Source organism: Muscardinus avellanarius (assembly GCF_963383645.1).
Source record: "Muscardinus avellanarius genome assembly, chromosome: 10".
NCBI classification, from domain to species: Eukaryota; Metazoa; Chordata; class Mammalia; order Rodentia; family Gliridae; genus Muscardinus; species Muscardinus avellanarius.
In genome coordinates, this window is record NC_137796.1 from 63,616,901 (window position 1) to 63,634,863 (window position 17,963).

The window sequence follows — 17,963 nt, forward strand, 5'->3', positions numbered from 1 at the left end:
AATTATCTGACATAGGTAAGAACTGGAAGATCATGGGTAATGTATAAATTATGATTCTATGTAAAATATTTGTGGGGAGAAACCCCTAATTCTCCATTCAAAATTCTATTTCCATTGGTTTAAATAATAAATGTGGAAGTGAAAAAAAGAAGAGCATCCCTAAATAGCACATGTATTTAGGCTGGTGAATAAAGATAAAGAAAAGTTTCTTTCAACTCATTTATTTTTTGGGCTTTCTTCCCTTTTTTTTTTTTTTTTGATGTGGGAAAAATGAAACTTTGAATTACACTGCCCGAGTCAGAGGGAAGCACTCCAGCTTTCTACACATTCCCTTCTGTTCTACATGACCGGGAAGTGGCTGAGGGCCTGCCTCAACTTCTCTGCAATCGTCTCGGTCTCGTAGAACTGCACTTGCTGCTCCAGGTACAGGCAGATGATGCCGTTGTAATCATAGATCCGTTTACTGTGGAAGTGATTCATCTCTGCTTGCAAAGCCTAAGACTCACATCACCATGTTCTGTTTGTCTCGTGGGGTGATTTTACTAGTTACAACTAATGTATCACTTTTTTTCCCACTTTTTCTATTGCTCCCTTGTGAGTGCCTATGATGTCTGGGAAGCAGCGGAAAAAGCCTTTATGCTCATGGTTGCACTCCATCACGAACTGGAGATCTTTCTTTGGCTGTTCTGCCACGAGGCTGGCAATTTCTTCTTAAGTCTTTCCTGCTTCTGTTATTACATCACTGAGATCTGTTTCACCTTGGTAACCACTGGAACTGAACCTTGTTGCCAAGCTCTGCAGGGCTTTTCCTATCTTCTGATATTCCTTAGGTAATGGGCCTGTGCTTGCACTTCCAGTGCTCATGCACCACGTCTGCAGCTCCTCCATGGCCTTGGTGAACTTCCCCATGGCGTCACACTTCTATTTCTATTAAGTCCAAGTCAGGCGCCTCTGGTTCCATGGTGGAAAATATCATCGCTCCCACCAGCTCATCTTTCTCATCCTTCCTCTTCCCCAGTTTTCCATTCCTCTCATCTCAGAAATTTAGAACTGCTGGAGCACTTCACTTTCTGAGATCACCAAGTGGCGACACATCCTCCTCATCCAGGGCTGCGGCCGCTCCATGAGCATCTTGATAAATTTATCTTCAGAGTGACCTGTGACTTCCTTGTCTGGAAGAGACAGGATTGGAATGACTGTACCAAACGTAACCAAAAGACGCTCATACAACCAAAGTGCTTATACATGTGGTTTACAGATTGATTGGTGTTAGTAGGTGTTAACCGATATTCAATGTAGCCCTTCAGACTATACATTTTGGAGCCTTTCCTGGGGTCTACTACCACACAGCCAAACGTTGAGGTAGGATAAACCCACATCAGGCCAAAATCTCCAACAATGATGGGGATTTTCTCTTTGGGTTTTGCTAGTTACTTGGCCAACGAATACTGTTCCATCCCAGGCTTCGCAAATCCAGGAAACTTGTTGAGAGGCAGCTTCATGGAGGAGGCACTTGGGGAGACTGTTTCCCTTTTGGATACCTGCTTCGGCTGACTCTAAATGCTTGAAGTAAGGAGCAGAGGCCTTGGGGTCGTCCCAGTCATAGTTATCGCCTGTTGCTGGTCCTTAGTAGGCCTGGGGGTGGCCAAGGGCAGCATCTCAGTTGTTGTCAGTGTTTTTTTGGGCACCCTCAGGCCTGGCTCTTCAGCTATCCATGTTGTCTCAGTTCCCAGGCTTGGGGGCACTCCAGGCTGACCAGAGGTCATTGCCACCACCAACCTGGCTGTTGCTGTTGGCAGCTGACAATTGGCTTGAGCGGTACTTGCTGAGGGAGACTCAAGGAAAGCATGGTCAGCCACTGAATTTCCACAAGAAAACAGATCTTTTTCATCACTAGGTAACATCTCCACATAGTCTGTGGAAACAAGCCCGCGTTCTCCTTTGCTGTTTCTTCCAGCCATCCTCCACCAACACCTGCATTTGTAACTGTGATGATTTCGCCTTCATTAACCATCAGTTCATTATTTCCAGGTTCAGCGGCAAAATCATACATAACCCGAGCCTTGGCCGCCAAGGCAGGCAAGGGCTCTTCCTCAAAGTTCCCGCGTCACAGCCCCACCTCCAGCCCTGCCCGTCCTGCCCGTGGCTCCCAGGGTGCAAAATAAATCTTTACAAGCAAAAGGAAACTCATTCCAACAATGTTATAAGATGCCATTAGTTTTGAAGATAACAGATAAGAAGCAAGATGATACGCAAGGTTCTCGAAGAACCCAGATAATGAGCATGAAAGGCAGTGTGGTGATCACTATACTCCCTGTTACCACTCAGCCAGGTTCAAGACCCCTCTAGAGCATGATCAATGTATGAACTTATACAAATAACCTCTCTGTGCCCACGTCCTCCTCTTTTTTATACAAGATCATAATGGTGCTGCCTCAGAATTATAAAAATTGGAGAAGTTTCCATGTGTGCTGCCTTCATAGCAGCAACTACATATGATTCAAGGTTTTATATTTTAAAAAATATTAGAAACCTCCTATGAAAATAATAAATATTAAGTAAAATTCCTCAGTGGAACTATGGGGAGTGGGGAATGCTGGATTTCTATTGGAAGTCCATATGCAACCTGGCCCCCATGTTCTCAAGCAGGACTCTGGCTGGGAAAGCAGGGAACTGGAGGGATGGACGCCAGTGATATGACTATAACAATGGTCACAGGCTCTGCTTGGAGTTCTAGGAAATTCCTCTCTTCTCTACCATTACATGTTCTTTTATTTCACTGGCTATGGGTTAAGGCCCACAGAATTGATTCTCAAGCCCTGATTGTAGCCAATATTGTAATTCTTCTACGTAAAGGAATTCCCCAGACAATGGCAGCTTCTGGTTTCAATGCTTTTCTTACTGATGTTACATTCAAACTACTTTTCTTCCTTCACAGAGTGGGTAGAAGCGTTTCTATTGGCAGCCCCTGCTTCCTGAGTGACTTCCAGGCCATTACCATGAGTCCCAGGTAGTCAGAGCTTAAAGAGAAAGCTCCCAGGTATATTGGCTCCTCCATGTTACTCAACTGGATTCTTCGCATCCTTGTACATGTTATTTTGCTCATGTACTTGGCTGAAAAATCGAGTAACAGAACATCACAAGTCTAAGATTTTGGATGCTGTCTGGTGTCTATCACAACAAAATCACAGACTCACTGCGTGCAGAATTGCTGTTATTTCCTGATGTTGAATGTGTGGGGTCATGCTCCATGGTTTTCATCCTGTACAGGCACAAGCTCTCTAGCATGACACACTGATAAAACCATCTTTTTCAGATCCTCCTTTGAGTCTAAAACTACAAAAACCATTCTCCTCCTGATGTCTATCGTTGTCTGTTCTTACTCACTTTCCTAAATCTTTCAAGGTCATGGGGCTATTATTTATCATCCTAGCTGGTTTCTGGTGATCATGGCTGCAATTAACACTAGATGTCTTCCAACTGTCAGCCCCTTTTGTCTCTTGAAGCAGTGACTCCAGTGCTTCCAGGCTCTGCTTTGCCTGCATGAGCTGTAGAAAAACTCTGAATCTTATGAGTAACATGTAAATGTTATGCTTTTATTTTTTTTTTGAAGATTTAAAGAAGTTTATTAGAAAGATAGAAATACAGAAAATAGAAATACAGCTCCATACCAGACTGGCATGGAGGGGTGACTCGAAATGAATACACCCAAATGTTATGCTTTTAAACAATATTCTGTTGTTGATTTTCTCATCCACACAGAATCATAATGTCATTATAAAACAGTCACATTACAATATGGAGATAGGCACGCACATGTACAAACATACATATATGCATATACACTTATGCAACATATTATAATATGTACATTTTTTTGTGTATGGTACTGGGGTTCCTGGAAGCCCTTCTACCTCCGGGCTACACTCCCAGACCCATTTTATATTTTCATTTGGAAACAGGATCTCCTAAGCCACCCTGTTTCCAAAAAAAATTTAAATATAAAATAGGTCTGGGAATGTAGCCCAGAGGTAGAAGGGCTTCCAGGAACCCTAGTACCACACACACACACACAAAAAAAAAAAAAAAAAAAAAAAATCCCAGTGAATATAGCCAAATAGTATCTGATTTTACATTTGATATTGCCAAAATGCCAAAAAGCAATAGTATCTGATTTAAAAAGAGTAGTCTTTTGTGTTTAGTTTAATAATGAACAGGCTTGGGAAGAATTTATGAACAAATCATGCGCTCTTCTTTTTTTGTTGATGCATTGTAGACATACATCTTACTAGGGTACAAGAAGATAGGCATACATGCACACATCACTCATGTAGCCCCTTTCCAACTCCCACGCCATCTTCTCCCCCATCTGTCCTTTTCATGTTTGGTTTACTGACACTTTTTCTTTTCCTTATTCCTTCTGAGCTGATTTTTTTCTGTGTAATTTATTTTCACAATTCTACATTTTAACCCTTTTCTTTGATGCTATATACTTAGTGTCTCTTAGATTCAAATTAAATTACATTCTATTCTGAAATCCAGTAACATGGTAGAGTTATTTAGAATTTTTTTCTCATCTTTGACAATGAAATCTCATCATGTACTTATCTATTCACCTTATATATATGTAGTTTTACTTGCTCACATGTGCTTTTAAAAATAGTTTTATAACTGGGTGTGGTGGCTTATGCTTGTAACCCAGTATTTGGAAGGCTGAGACAGGAGGATTGCAGGTGCACAGCCAGCCACAACAACTTAGTGAGGCCCTCCGCAACTCAGTGAGACCCTGCTTCAAAATAAAGAATAAAAAATTGAGCTGGGCGTGGAGGCGCACGCTTATAATCCCAGCATTCGGGAGGCTGAGACCAGAGGATCGCCGTTCGTGGACAGCCTCAGCTACTTAGTGAGGCCCTCCGCAACTCAGTGAGACCCTGTTTCAAAATAAAGAATAAAAAAAAGTAGGGCAAGGGGTGTAGCTCAGGGGTCAAACGTACCTGGGTTCTATCCTTAGACCTGAAAAAAAAAGAAAGAAAGAAAGAAAGAAAGAAAGAAAGAAAGAAAGAAAGAGAAGAAAAAATTGGACAAGGGATGTAGCTCAGAGGTCAAATGCCTCTGGGTTTCAACCTCAGTACCACAAAAAATTAAAATCAGATAAAATAGTTTTCTGCACAGGAGGCAAGAGCATTGCTTACTGAGATTTTACAAACTGAACATACTTTCACACAGCCCCCATGTCACAAACCTAATATATGCAGCCTCACGGACAGCTCTCCATGCCGACCACACTTAAGAGTGACCAAAATGTGACACCTAGCTGCACCAACCCATCACTTTTACCTCTTTTGTCCTTTATGCACGTGCAATCACACAGCATGAGCTCTTTTATTGATGGCTTTTCAAATTTCATGTTCCTGAGTTTATCTGCACTTATCATCCTATTAGTGATATGATACCATTGTCTGAATACCAAGCAATTAATCAGTCTTCTCAATTAATGTACAAATGAGTAGTTTTCACTTTGGGGGTCATCATCCACAGTCTTGGTATGTAGGTTCTATTTTCAGATGCCTAGAGGGGTTTCACTTGGGTGTTTATGTAATTTTGTGTTGGGTTACAGGTTTTTAAACAGTTTTACATGACCTAAGTTTCAGAAATAGTTCCAATTTGAGACGGGTCAAACTGGTTCTCTGAGTGAGTTCCCGTCCAAGGCCAGCCTCTCTCCCTCCATCCCCTGACCCCACACTCAGTTCTGGTTTCCCAGGAGGGCTCAACCCCCTCCCAGAAGCAAACTGCCCGCGGGCCATTTCTGTCAACCAATGAGTTTAAAGGCTATACACGACCCTCCAATGGGATATGGCATCCGGTCTGGTCCGCCAATGGCAAAGTGCCAACTCAGTCTAATACTGTATTTAACCCCAAGCACGGCCACGTTCTTGGCCAACATTCTCTCTCTGACTGCTTCTCCTTTGATCCCGCTGCCTGAATAAATTTCTTGGCTGTATGGTTGTCTCCGATGCAGTTTTTTGCCCTTCACAATTGGTATTTCAAAGTTAACATATGCGGGTCACACCAGGAAAGATCTTAATTTTAAACAATATCATTTTGCAAGATATTGGTGGTACATGCTTGTAATCCCAGCATTCGGGAGGCTGAGACTGGAGGATAGCAGTTCGCGGACAGCTCAGCCACTTAGTGAGGCCCTCCGCAATTTAGTGAGACCCTGTTTCAAAATAAAGAACAAAAAATAGGGCAAGGAGTGTAGCTGGGAGGTAGAATGCCCCTGGGTTCCATCTCCAGATGCCCCCATCTGGGGATATATATATGTATGCATATATATATGTATGTATATATATGTATGCACATATATATACATACATATATAAAGTATCATTTTATGCTTTGGATATAATTCCTATGCTTTCTCCTATTGAGCTAAGAAATATAATTTATTCTGAAAACGCAATAATATTTGGGAAATTGAGCAAAAAATAACATCACAAGGCTAAGAGATTATGTATATTGTTTTACTATCTGTCAGGATAGTACCGTAGACACACATTCACAGCATGGCTGTTCTTCCCTAATGTGGTGGGGAGGGGGGAGGAGGACTCATGCTCTAAGCACCAAAGAAATCTCAGACACCTATGTGCAAAATACCCCAACTACAGTTTGATCATGTGGATCATACTTATTTAATAACCTTTCTACATTATTCGTAGGTTAAAATTCTAAGATTTTATTTTATTTATTCCGTTGTTTATTTTTGATACTGGGAATGAAACCCAGGGGCTTTCTACCTCCAGGATACACTCCAAAACCTATTTTATATTTTATTTGGAAACAGGGTCTCACTAAGTTGCTGAGAGCCTCACTCAGTAGCTGAGGCTGGCTTTGAACCTGTGTGATCCTCCAGTCTCAGCCTCCCAAGCGCTGGGATTACAAGCGTGCGCCACCACGCCCAGCCAGAATTCTAAGGTTTTAAATTCATGTTAAAAATACAAACTTGTTGTTCCTTCAGGATATAATTCATTCACTAGATAGTTCCTCATGTTTTGGATAGTCATAGTCCCAATATATATAATATAATCAATGATTGTAACCCACTGACTTCACAAATTTAGGTTTTTAAGTTCTATTTATTAAGAGAATGGTAATCTGGTTTACATAGAATGTACTTTTGCCTTATCTTGTCATTCTTGCTGACTAACTGATTAAAACACACTGAATACAGTGTTTATTTATATACTTCAACTCTTATGTTTGGGCTGTTTTTGAAAAAAGACATGCTGGAATTGTACCATGAAGTACTTTCAGCTCAGGTATTTCTTCTGAAACAAAATATTTAAATGAGTAGAGTCAAATAATATTTAACAGTATTTCATATATTTTTATTTTTATTGGTTTTGATGTGCTGGAGATTTGACCCAGGAACATTATATCTCCAAGCTAGAAACCCAGCACTTTTATTTTTATTTTGAAACAGGGTCTTACTTAAATTGCTGAGAATCTTACTAAATTGCTGAGTCTAGTCTTGAACCTACAATCCTCCCATTTTAGCCTCCCCAAGTATTGGGATTACATGCATCTACCATCATGCTGTGCTAATATCTCAGCTTTCAATATAAAAGTTATGAACTATTTTGAAAACTAGTCATACTATAATTATAAAGAATTTTTATTACATACTTTTTTAGACTGACTCATCTCACTTAGCATACTATACTGTTCTTGCATTCCACATACTTACTTGCAAATGAAAAATATTGTTCTTCTTTATGGCTTAGTAAAATTTCATTATGTGTATATACTAGTTTTGTGATTCATTTATCTATTGACGGACAAGTAGACTCTTTTCATAATTTGGCTATGGTGAATTAAGCTTCTATAAACATGGATATTCATGTATCCCTATAATATTTTGACTTCAGTTCCTTTGGAAAGGAATTCCTTTGGATAGAAATAGTATTTCAGGGTCATATGGTGTTTCCATTTACAGTCTTCTGAAAAACCTCCACATTGACGTCCATAATAACCATACTAGTTTATAGTCCCACCAATAGTGTATAAGAATTATAAGAGTTTCTATTTCCCCACATTATCACCAGCATTCATTACTGTGTTGGAGTGTTGATCTTAGACTTTCATCTAGCAGTTCAGAAGTTTCTGGTTCAATTTCTAGATCTCTGATTCATCTTCAATTGACTAGTTCAGAGTAAAAGGTTGGAGTTTAACTTTATTCTTCTATGATGGATCATCAGTTTTCCCAGCACCATTTGTTGAAAAGACCCCAAATAGCCAAAGCAATTCTCAGCAATAAGAATCATGCCAGAGGTTTCACATTGCATGACTGCCAATTAAACTTCAAGGGTTAATAATAATAGCATGGCATCTGCTCAAAAACAAACGCATAGAACAAGTAGAAGACTCAGAAACAAATCTTAATATCTGTAGCAAGTTGATTTTCGATAAGCATATTAAAGACAGCCTCTACAACAAAGGCTGGTCCATAGTTTTGCTTTTAAGTCTGGCCTCCTTGAATGGACTGCACCAGCCCTTTCCCATTGTCCCAGATTGGTGGCTCATCACTGGGTGGCTGCAGGGTGACTAGGGTCGAGGAATTTCCCACCTTCGGCTGTATATGAGTTTTCATACAGTTAGCCTGGCATTAGTTGCTGTTGCTAAACCAGAACCTAAACAACTTTCTTCTTTTTGAGACAAAAAATGTGAAAACCTTTTAACAGTTGCCTTTTAAGTTATTGAAAGGCCTACTGTGTTCTCTTTCCCCACATAAAGGATTCTTTAACTTTCCCCTTTGTGGGTTTGTAAAGGGTTTTGCTGCGACAGAAAAGTTTGGAATTCGAATGTGACAAACTCCTCCCATCCTAAGAAATTCCCAGAGGCTTCCCGCTTCCCAGTTGGCAGAAATAGCTTGGACTGTCTCCTTTTTCCTGTTCCCAGAAGTCTTTCTTTTTTTTTTTTTTTTTTCTGGACAGTGAATCTCACATACTTTACTTTGGGGCAGACCTGAGCTTTGTTAGAGACCTTGTAACCACATGAGGCAGCTGGCATGCTTTTGTGGCACAGCTTTTAAGAGTCTCCTGTCTGAGGAAGAGGTTATCAACATACTGGTGAAGGGTGCAACCCAAGGTACAGAAAAGACTTGAGGTCACAGGCCTGGGCCTTTTCAAATATAGTGGGAGAGGTTTTTTTTTTTTTTTGTGTGTGTGTGTGTGTGGTACTGGAGTTCCTGGAAGCCCTGCTACCTCCAGGCTACACTGCCAGACCTATTTTATACTTTTTTATTTTTGGAAACAGGGTCTGCTACAGAGATCTTGAGAAAGCTCGATCAGGGGACCCGCAAAGGCGTAGATTCCTCCATGATGTATGTTTAATATTCCCTTCTTCAAAAAATTATTTTAGGATTACTTGGATCAATATGTATAATTGGAATTTTATGTATAAACGGCTTGTGAGAGACTCAGGCGGCAAAGATTTTTTTCCCAAGGATAAAGTTTGGGCCAAATATTAAGTTCAAACTGACTTTAGTTTGGGCCAATATATAAGATTAAGTTCAAGTTAGCCTTGTGATGAGACAAAGCATAGTTTCTATGATTATTTAAATGTCTGGCACCCTGCTCTGAACTCTGTAAAAATAAAACTTTTCCTGTCCTTGGAGTTCCTGCTTGCATGGCTATTCCCTTGCTTTCTGCCAAAAAAGAAAATATAAAAATTATAACAAATCCTGAATAAAGCGGAGAAGTTTGAACCTGGTCTCCTGTGACAGCTCTTCTCTCATTCCACCTCGGCTCTCCTCTCACCAACACATGAACCTCGACTCTTGCTAGGGCTGGACCCCGGCAAGGGTCTCCTAAGCCAGCACGACTGGCTTCGAACCTGTGCGGTCCTCCTGTCTCCGCCTCCCAAACGCTGGGATTACAAGCGTGGACCATCATGTCCGGCATGGGAGAGGTTTTTTTTTTTTTTTTTGGTGGTACTGGGGGTGGAACCCGGAGGCATTCTACCTCTGGGCTATACTCCCAGACCCATTTTATATTTTATTTGGAAACAGGGTCTCACTAAGTTGCTGAGAGACTCACTAAATACCTGAGGCTGGCTTCGAACCTGCGCAATCCTCCTGTCTCAGCCTCCCAAGTGCTGGGATTACAAGCATGCGCCACCATGCCCGGCGTGGGAGAATTTTTAAATCTTTGAAGTAATTGAGTCCTAGTGTACTGGTTTTTAGTTTCAACTTCTGGATCTTCTCATTCAAAGGCAACAGTTCTTGGCTCACAGGAGTCAGACTAATACTGAAGCAAACATCCCTTAAATCCAGACATGTGGACTAAGCTGAAGTGACTGGGAGAAAACTTAGAGAAGAGTGTTGGAGTGTTGAATCTAAGCTTTCTAAGGTTAAGCACAGTGGGATGTAGGGTGACTAACCTGGTGGATGACCCACAAGTTCTATACTAGTTGGTAGTCCTGGGTTTCAGCTCTTTGTCTGATGAGAGAAACATATTTTATTGGGATTGGCATGACATGAAAATACCATGTTGTTGAACCCTTTTTAATGGGTCTGGATTTGTTTCAGTGCCAGCCAGGGATTGGGAATTCTGCTGGGTCATTTTTCTCAGCCCAGCCAGCTGCTTATTACAAAACAGTGTTTTTCTTCAGTGTTGAAAGGAGGCAGATGAAACTGGTGGCAATCAGGCTGAGTAGGATTGTGTGTTTAAAAAATAGACTAGTGCCAGGAATGGTGGCACACACTTGTAATCCCAGCACTTGGGAGGCTGAGACTGGAGGATCGCACAGGTTTGGCAGCTTAGTGAGGCTCTCAGCAATTTAGTGAGATCTTGTTTCCAAACAAAGTATAAAATAGGTCGGGGAGTATAGCCCAGAGGTTAAAAAAAAAACAAACCCTTAGGTTCCACCCTCAGTACCACTCCCCCGCAAAAAAATAGACTAGAGAAGGTCATCTGTGGCTTTTCAGTTTGTTTGTTTTGTTTTTTGTTTGTTTGTTTTCTAACAAGACTCATCTATAGCTCTATCAAATGAGGCCAGTAGGGCTGGCAACTTTTGGAAATTTCACAGCTGAATAACAATGGAGAATAATTATATATTACTCTGTTATTCAGCTGTGAAATTTCCCCTTCCAGAGTAGTCATGACCTTGGCAGCTGAAAGGATTCAGGAGACTCACCAAAAACAAACTCCAGGTTTCAAGATCCACGTTTAGATGCCATTTGTTGTAGATGGTGTTGATGGATTGACGGATGAGATTAGAAGACTCTTGCATAAATGACATGAAGTCATAAGTAGTATTAGAGGTATAGAGCAGCTGCGGAGGGTACAAATATCTGCTGTCCTTCAACCAGTGTCTTTTATTGAGAATTTTAACCAAAACCCTGCAAAAATGATTTATCACATGAGACAGAAAAGTGGTAATGGGATTATTCAGGGAAAAACACGAAGGTAGTCATGGATAATCAGGGTAAACAATTCTGGAAAAAAAAAACTGTCAGAGTCCCTACTTATGTCAGGGTCTCTGCTTCTAATGACAAGACATCCAACAGCCCAGGGTAATAGAGGCATATATACAGACCACATTTGTTGAACCCTCCCCCAGCACCAAACCCACTCCCTCTACCTCCCCACTTTCCCATGCTCAGCACAGTGATTGGCTTTGATAAGTGTGTGTATGTATACCATGTCCATTGAAGTGTTTCTCCAAGTCTTAACCCTCACCCCCATCTCCCTCAGTTAGATCCCCTTCTTACCTCCACAAAGGCTTCTCCTCCATTGTCTGGGGTCCCTTCTGTGTTCCAATTTCTCTCTAGCTTTATTTATTTATTTATTTATTTATTTATTTATTTTTGCGGGTTTGGGGATGGAACCCAGGGATATTCAACCTCCGAGATACAACCCCTGCCCTATTTTTTATTCTTTATTTTGAAACCGGGTCTCACTGAGTTGTAAAGGGCCTCACTAAGTAGCTGAGCTGTCCGCGAACCGCGATCCTCCAGTCTCAGCCTCCCGAATGCTGGGATTACAAGCGTGATTACAAGCGTGCGCCGCCACGCCCAGCTCTCTCTAGCTTCTACATATGAGAGAGAACATCTGACCTTTCTCTTTTTTTGTAACTGATTAATCTCACTTAGAATAATAGTCTCCGCATCCATTTCCTTGCAAATGACATAATTTTGTTCATCTTTGTGGCTGGGTAGAATTTTATTGTCTGTATATCCCATAATTTTGCAATTCATTTATCTATTGATGGACATCTTGCCTGGTTCCATAGTTTGACAATTATGAATTGTGGACAATTAATGCATTACTATGATGGTATGTTTTCACATTTTTTGAGTAGATACTCATCAGTAATATAGCTGGGTCATATGATAAATTTATTCATATTCTTCTGAGGACCCCTCACACTGTTTTCCAAAGTGGTTGCACTAATTTGCAATCTAACCAACAATATATCAGAGTTCCTCCTTCTCAACTTCCTACCATCATTTACTATTGTTTGTGTTTTTAATGATTGGCATTCTACTTAGGGTTAGATGAAATCTCAGGGTAGTTTTAATTTTTACCTCTCTGATGGTTAATGATGTTGAACATTTTTTCATATATTTATTGGCCCTTTGTATTTCTTCTTTTGTAAAGTATTTAGAATTAAATAGGTTTGCCCATTTGTATTGGGTTATTTGGGGTTTTGATGGTGAGTTTACTGATTTCTTTGTATTAGTCCTCTTAGATATTAATTCTCTAGCAGAAGAATAGCTGGCAAAGATCTTCTCACATTCTGTTGTCTCTCTTTTGCAGCTCTTAATAATTAGCTTTGCTGCACAGAAGCTCTTCAGTTTAATGCAGTCCCACATATTTATTCTTGTTTTAATTTATTTTGCCTTTTGGATCTTGAGGAAATTTTTGCCCATGTATTTATGTTGGATTGTTGATCCTATGGTCTCTTCAAGTTACTGCAGAGTCTCTAGTCTAATTTTGAAGTCTTTGATCCATCTTGAATCTAGTGCAGGATGAAAAAGTGAGATTTATTTTCATTTTGCTACATATACATAACTAGTTTTGCCAACACCATTTATTAAAGAGGCTATATTTTTTACAGTATATGTTTTTGATCCCTTTGTTAAAAATCAATTGGCTCTAAGTGTGTGAATTTATTTCTGCATCTTCTATTCTGACACTTGGTCTATATGTCTGGTTTTGTTTCCTAGTACCATGCTATTTTTATTACTATGGCTCTGTGGTATAATTTGAGGTTAGGTATTGTGATGCTTCATGCATGGTTCTGAGAACTATTTTGGATATTCTGGGACTTTTGTTATTTTATATTAAATTTAAGGACTGATTTTTCTAGGTCTGTGAAGAATGACCATCGCATCTTAATGGCGATTGCATTCAATATGCAAATCACTTTGGGTAGGATGGCCTTTTTATTATATTTATTTTGCCTATAAAATAGCATGGGAGATCACTCCATCTTCTAAGATTTTATCTTAAGTGTTTTCGAATTTTTATTATAGAAGCCTTTTACCTCTTTGTTTAGGTTAAGTATTTTGTTTTTTTTTTGACATTGTTAGCTGGGCGTGGTGGCGCACACTTGTAATCTCAGCATTTGGGAGGCTGAGACAGGAGGATCATGATTCGTGGACTGATGGGGGATGACAGAGGACATGGATGAAGCCTGAGGAACAAAAAGTTCTGAAAGAGTTAAAGGAGATTCTACAAAAGGTCGAACCCTCCAAAACTCTGGGTGTGACTCCAGTCCTTTCTGGAATTTGCCCTCTAAGGCCCACCAGTGAGGGCAGGGGGCTGATCTTAATCACAAGACCTATAATCACAAGACCTATGATGTCACAGGTCTTCCTTTTGTCTTGCTTGATTAGTGATTTACATGTCCTTCACTTAATACCCCACTATTGTACTTTGGTGTTTACACTTTCCTACTAGGATCTGATGATTAACCTAACTGGAGAAGGGTATAAAGATCTTGGTTTTAGAGAATAAACTTTGTCAGTTGCACGAGAAGAGGCAATTTTCCATATTTTCATTTCAGGGCAGCTGCTCATCAGGCAGCTGTTTGGTGTTTCCATTTTCAGGTCTCTCCCTCCCAAGTCCCAGAGAAGAATCTCCACAGGACAGCCTCAGCTACTTAGTGAGGCCCTTTGCAACTCAGTAAGACTCTGTTTCAAAATAAAGAATAAAAAAATAGGGCTGGGACCTCAAAAGTAAAAGCAAAAAAGCAATTGTAACAACCAAACTATAATCAAAAGTTTGATACAGCAGCAACAATAAAAACAAAGAAAAAAACAAAAAAGGAAAAAATTCACACAAAAATTTTTTTTCACTTTGATTATGAATTTGGTCTTGCTAGTAGTGACATTTTAAGGAAGAGTCTGCTTCTGCTCTAAATGGCTGTGGGTTTTTGTTGTCTCTGTGTAGTATAGTCTGCAAGCTAGATCTGGGTAGGTCAACTTCAGATAATTTGAATCTTTTCTCAATTCCTTTCTGAATCAGTAAATGATTTGCAGATTCTCTCATGAACTAGAAGATTTGCTGATGGGTTATTGGGTCAGGGAGGGAAAAAATTCTCTCTCCGTCTGCAGCCAGTGCAATCCTGGTAGCATGACCTAAGAGCATCGTGGCGCCTGTGCTTATGGTGGGCTCCACTTCCCCTGTGCTATGTCCAACAGTGGAGGAAAGGCTCTAGTGAGAGGGACTGAAGGCACTCCCAGACTACCCACTGCATTTGGTTCTGTGATGAGGTTGGGCCTGATTGCCGCAGTGGTCCTTAGGCTTTACACAACCTAAACTGGCACCCTGGTAGCTTGGGACTGTCGTGCTGCTGGAGGCTCTACAGAGGAAGCTATGCCCTTCTGCTGGAAAGGCCTGTGCCTGCAAATGGCTCCTGATCACTGGTGTCCCTGGATCTGGGGTCCTAACAATGGTGCTCTTGCAAGAGACTCTGGTGTGAAGAACACTCAGAGGTCAGATCAGGATATAGCAGGTCTGTTTATTCACCAGTGAGGCTGAGGGCAAAGTTCCAAGTCTGAGCCCCAAGCATAGGGTATACCAGGCTTGTATACAGTTGCCAACTCAACTTGCAGAAATGAAGGGTGAGCAGAAAACTTTTTGCCTAGTATAGGCAAGATGTAGAAGCAGAACAGTGGTTAACTATAGTAGTTAACTAATAGTAGTTAATTTTTCTTTTCTCCCTTTTTTTCTATTGGTTACATGCTTTCTCTTGCAGTTACAGCTGCCCGGAGAGACCCAGCTTTGTTCACTTTGGAAGGAGTTCTGGGAAAAAGGCTTTATTTTCCTGGGAAGATGACTCAGCCAAGAGTCATCTTCAAGGACATCTGGGCCCTGCCTCAGTGCTGCCCCCAGGAGGTGCTGGGCCACTCTATGGAGAAGACATAAGGGATCTCTTTTTTCCTGTGATTATAGCTGGTATCTGGTCTGTGCTGTAGCAGCAGCTGCTGGCTGCTTATCAAGGGAACTGGGCTAGATTCCGTTGCACTCCAAGGCCCACCAGTGCTGCTAGAACTGATCCCATTTTGACAAAGCTGACGATGGTGCTTTGGGTTTTCCCTCTGCAGGACCTGGTGCCGCTGATGCTGCTCCCTGGTTAGCTCTGGGAGGTGCTCCCTGGCCTAGGCCAGTTTACTAACAATGATTCCACTGCTGTGGCTGGGCCATGTCAGTGGAGATAACGGCCAGCATCAACTCCCATCAGCACTTTACAGTCTGGTCCTTAGGGGCTGGTCTCCTGAGCTATGTTGGTGGGGGTTTCTGAGGGGGGCCATGCTGTAGCCACCACTGTCCACCCCAGGAGATAACTCCCACCTGTGAATGTCTTACTGCCTCTGATGCCACATGGGAGCTCACAGTGGTGGAAAAGGTTTGCTCATGCCAGCTGGTCTCCTTAGGCTAGCTTCTAACTGCTGCTAAGTGGATGAAGCTGATGAAGAAGCCTGAAGGCCCTCCCCTCTAGATCTATAACATAGTCCTCTGGAACCACGCCTTCCCTACCACTGCTTCCACATCCACTGCTGCCAAGCATGCTGGCACTAGGAGGCAGTGCCCAGCTTGCACTGATCTCACTGATGTGGATTGTGCAGTGGTGACTAAGCTGTGCTGGCAAGGAGGTCCAAGTCCTTCCTACTTAGCACTGCTTAGCAGTGGAAACACTGGCACAGGTGCATACCCTTTCTGCATGTGCTGGGTAAGTGAGGGGAAGAGAGACTGGGTGCCAAGACATCCTGCTGCCTCGGCATCTATGTGTTGAAGACCCCACTCCACATAGTTATCGGCAGAATGCCCCGAGAAAGAGGTATCGTCTCTGGCAAAAAAATATCCCCCACTTTAGATATCCTTCATAACTATTATTCTCTTGGTATTCTTTTAACTCTCTACACGAATTGCTCTGATGATGTGAGATCAGAAATTGAGTCCGTGGAAATAAACGTCCTTGGCTTTGCTCAATAGTAATGAAAAAACTGGCCAGAACTCAGATGCTGTAATAAGCATTCCAGCTCAGACCCTCACTTTATCACTAACTCAGGATTAAGCCATTAACTAGCTCAGTTCAAGGTAACCCTGTTTACCCTTGAGACCCTGCCTAGAAACTTTGGGTGTGACTTCAAAGCAATTTGACTGAAGGACAGCTTAATTGCCAAAATACAATAGAGCCAAGGAGAAAGATTGTTGACCTTCACGCCCAGTGTGAGCATTCCCCAAAACAGGGAGAATGCCGCATGGCTAGAAATGAAAATGACAAAATAAAGAACAGATATTCTAAATATATATGTATGAAGGAAAGGAAATACCGTAAGAGTAAGAAAGCACTTTTTCATGAAGAAGAGCTTATCATAAGAACGTCCCGACTGGGAAAGAAAGGAATTAGAAAGTTAGAAGCAGGTTGCAGAGGGTTTGTGATAAGGAAATGGATTATTAGAGACCAATAGGCCTTTAATAGGCTTTTTGTCTAAAAAAGAGTGTTCAGCAGTCAAGGAAACACATCTGACAACTAAATCCAAGAACTTCACAGTGTTATTTGTGGTGTCTTATTTGCCAAGCTGTGTTGTGAGTTTTTGTAAGCTTTCAGACTTCAGAAGGCAAGGCGGATGAGATCTGAGAGACGCCCATCGCATCTCCCTGGACGCCACATCTCCCCATGCTTGTCATTTGGATATAGATGGAAACTTCAAAAAAGAAAGCAAAAGAAGATTCCATGAGAATATTCTCCAAGCCCTGGGCCTTGGGCGTGCCTGTATTGCCTTTGGAATTTACCTTTGGACCTGCCCTGCTGCGATAACGGAGGAGTTAATCTCCTAAATGCTGGACTAGTCATTTACTTTGTTTATATGTAATTTACTATTGTTTTGCTGTGATTGCCCCCCTTCCCTTTCCTTTTTCTCCTATTATTAATCTCACTGGTGAAGGGTATAAATTTCTCTGGGTTCCTGTAATAAATTGTCATTGGCTCAAGAAGCCTTTGTCCACCTCAAATTCTTTCCCAAGCGCCGTACCTAAAAACTTAGGGAATTCATAGAGGGGAAAGAATTGCTGCAGATAGCCTTCTGCAGAACTCCACCTGCCTTTTGCCCCATCTTTCTGAGGATTTGACCGGGAGCTGACAATAACGACCCAACTGAGATTAGTCGGCAACAACTGGGTCATGTCTAAAGGCCCACAAAACGTTTGCTTGGCCCAGAGGTGCTGTCCTTGCAGAAAATGAGAGGACTGGGCGAGGACACTCGTATTATGGCCTTGAAGTCTAATGTCTCTCCTTTCCAGGTCCATTATCTCTCCCCAAACACCACCTCTTTTTCCATGCTTGGTGGTATCTTAAAATACTACTTAAATCTGGGACAGGTGACACACACCTGTAATCTCAGAACTTGAGGGTCCAAGACAGGAGGATTGCCTGTTTAAAGACAGCCT

The 17,963-nt window shown here is 41.5% G+C and overlaps 1 pseudogene across 1 annotated transcript; it reads right to left on the minus strand.

The window, feature by feature from the left end:
- Positions 1-339: 339 nt before the first annotated feature.
- LOC308268591 (sorting nexin-9-like) lies at positions 340-11,796 on the minus strand (annotated as a pseudogene). Its single transcript has 6 exons — positions 11,774-11,796; positions 11,197-11,401; positions 3,388-3,548; positions 3,198-3,262; positions 2,999-3,114; positions 340-2,092 (listed from the first exon to the last, which is right to left on the minus strand). The product of its transcript is annotated as a sorting nexin-9-like (transcript).
- Positions 11,797-17,963: the final 6,167 nt, after the last annotated feature.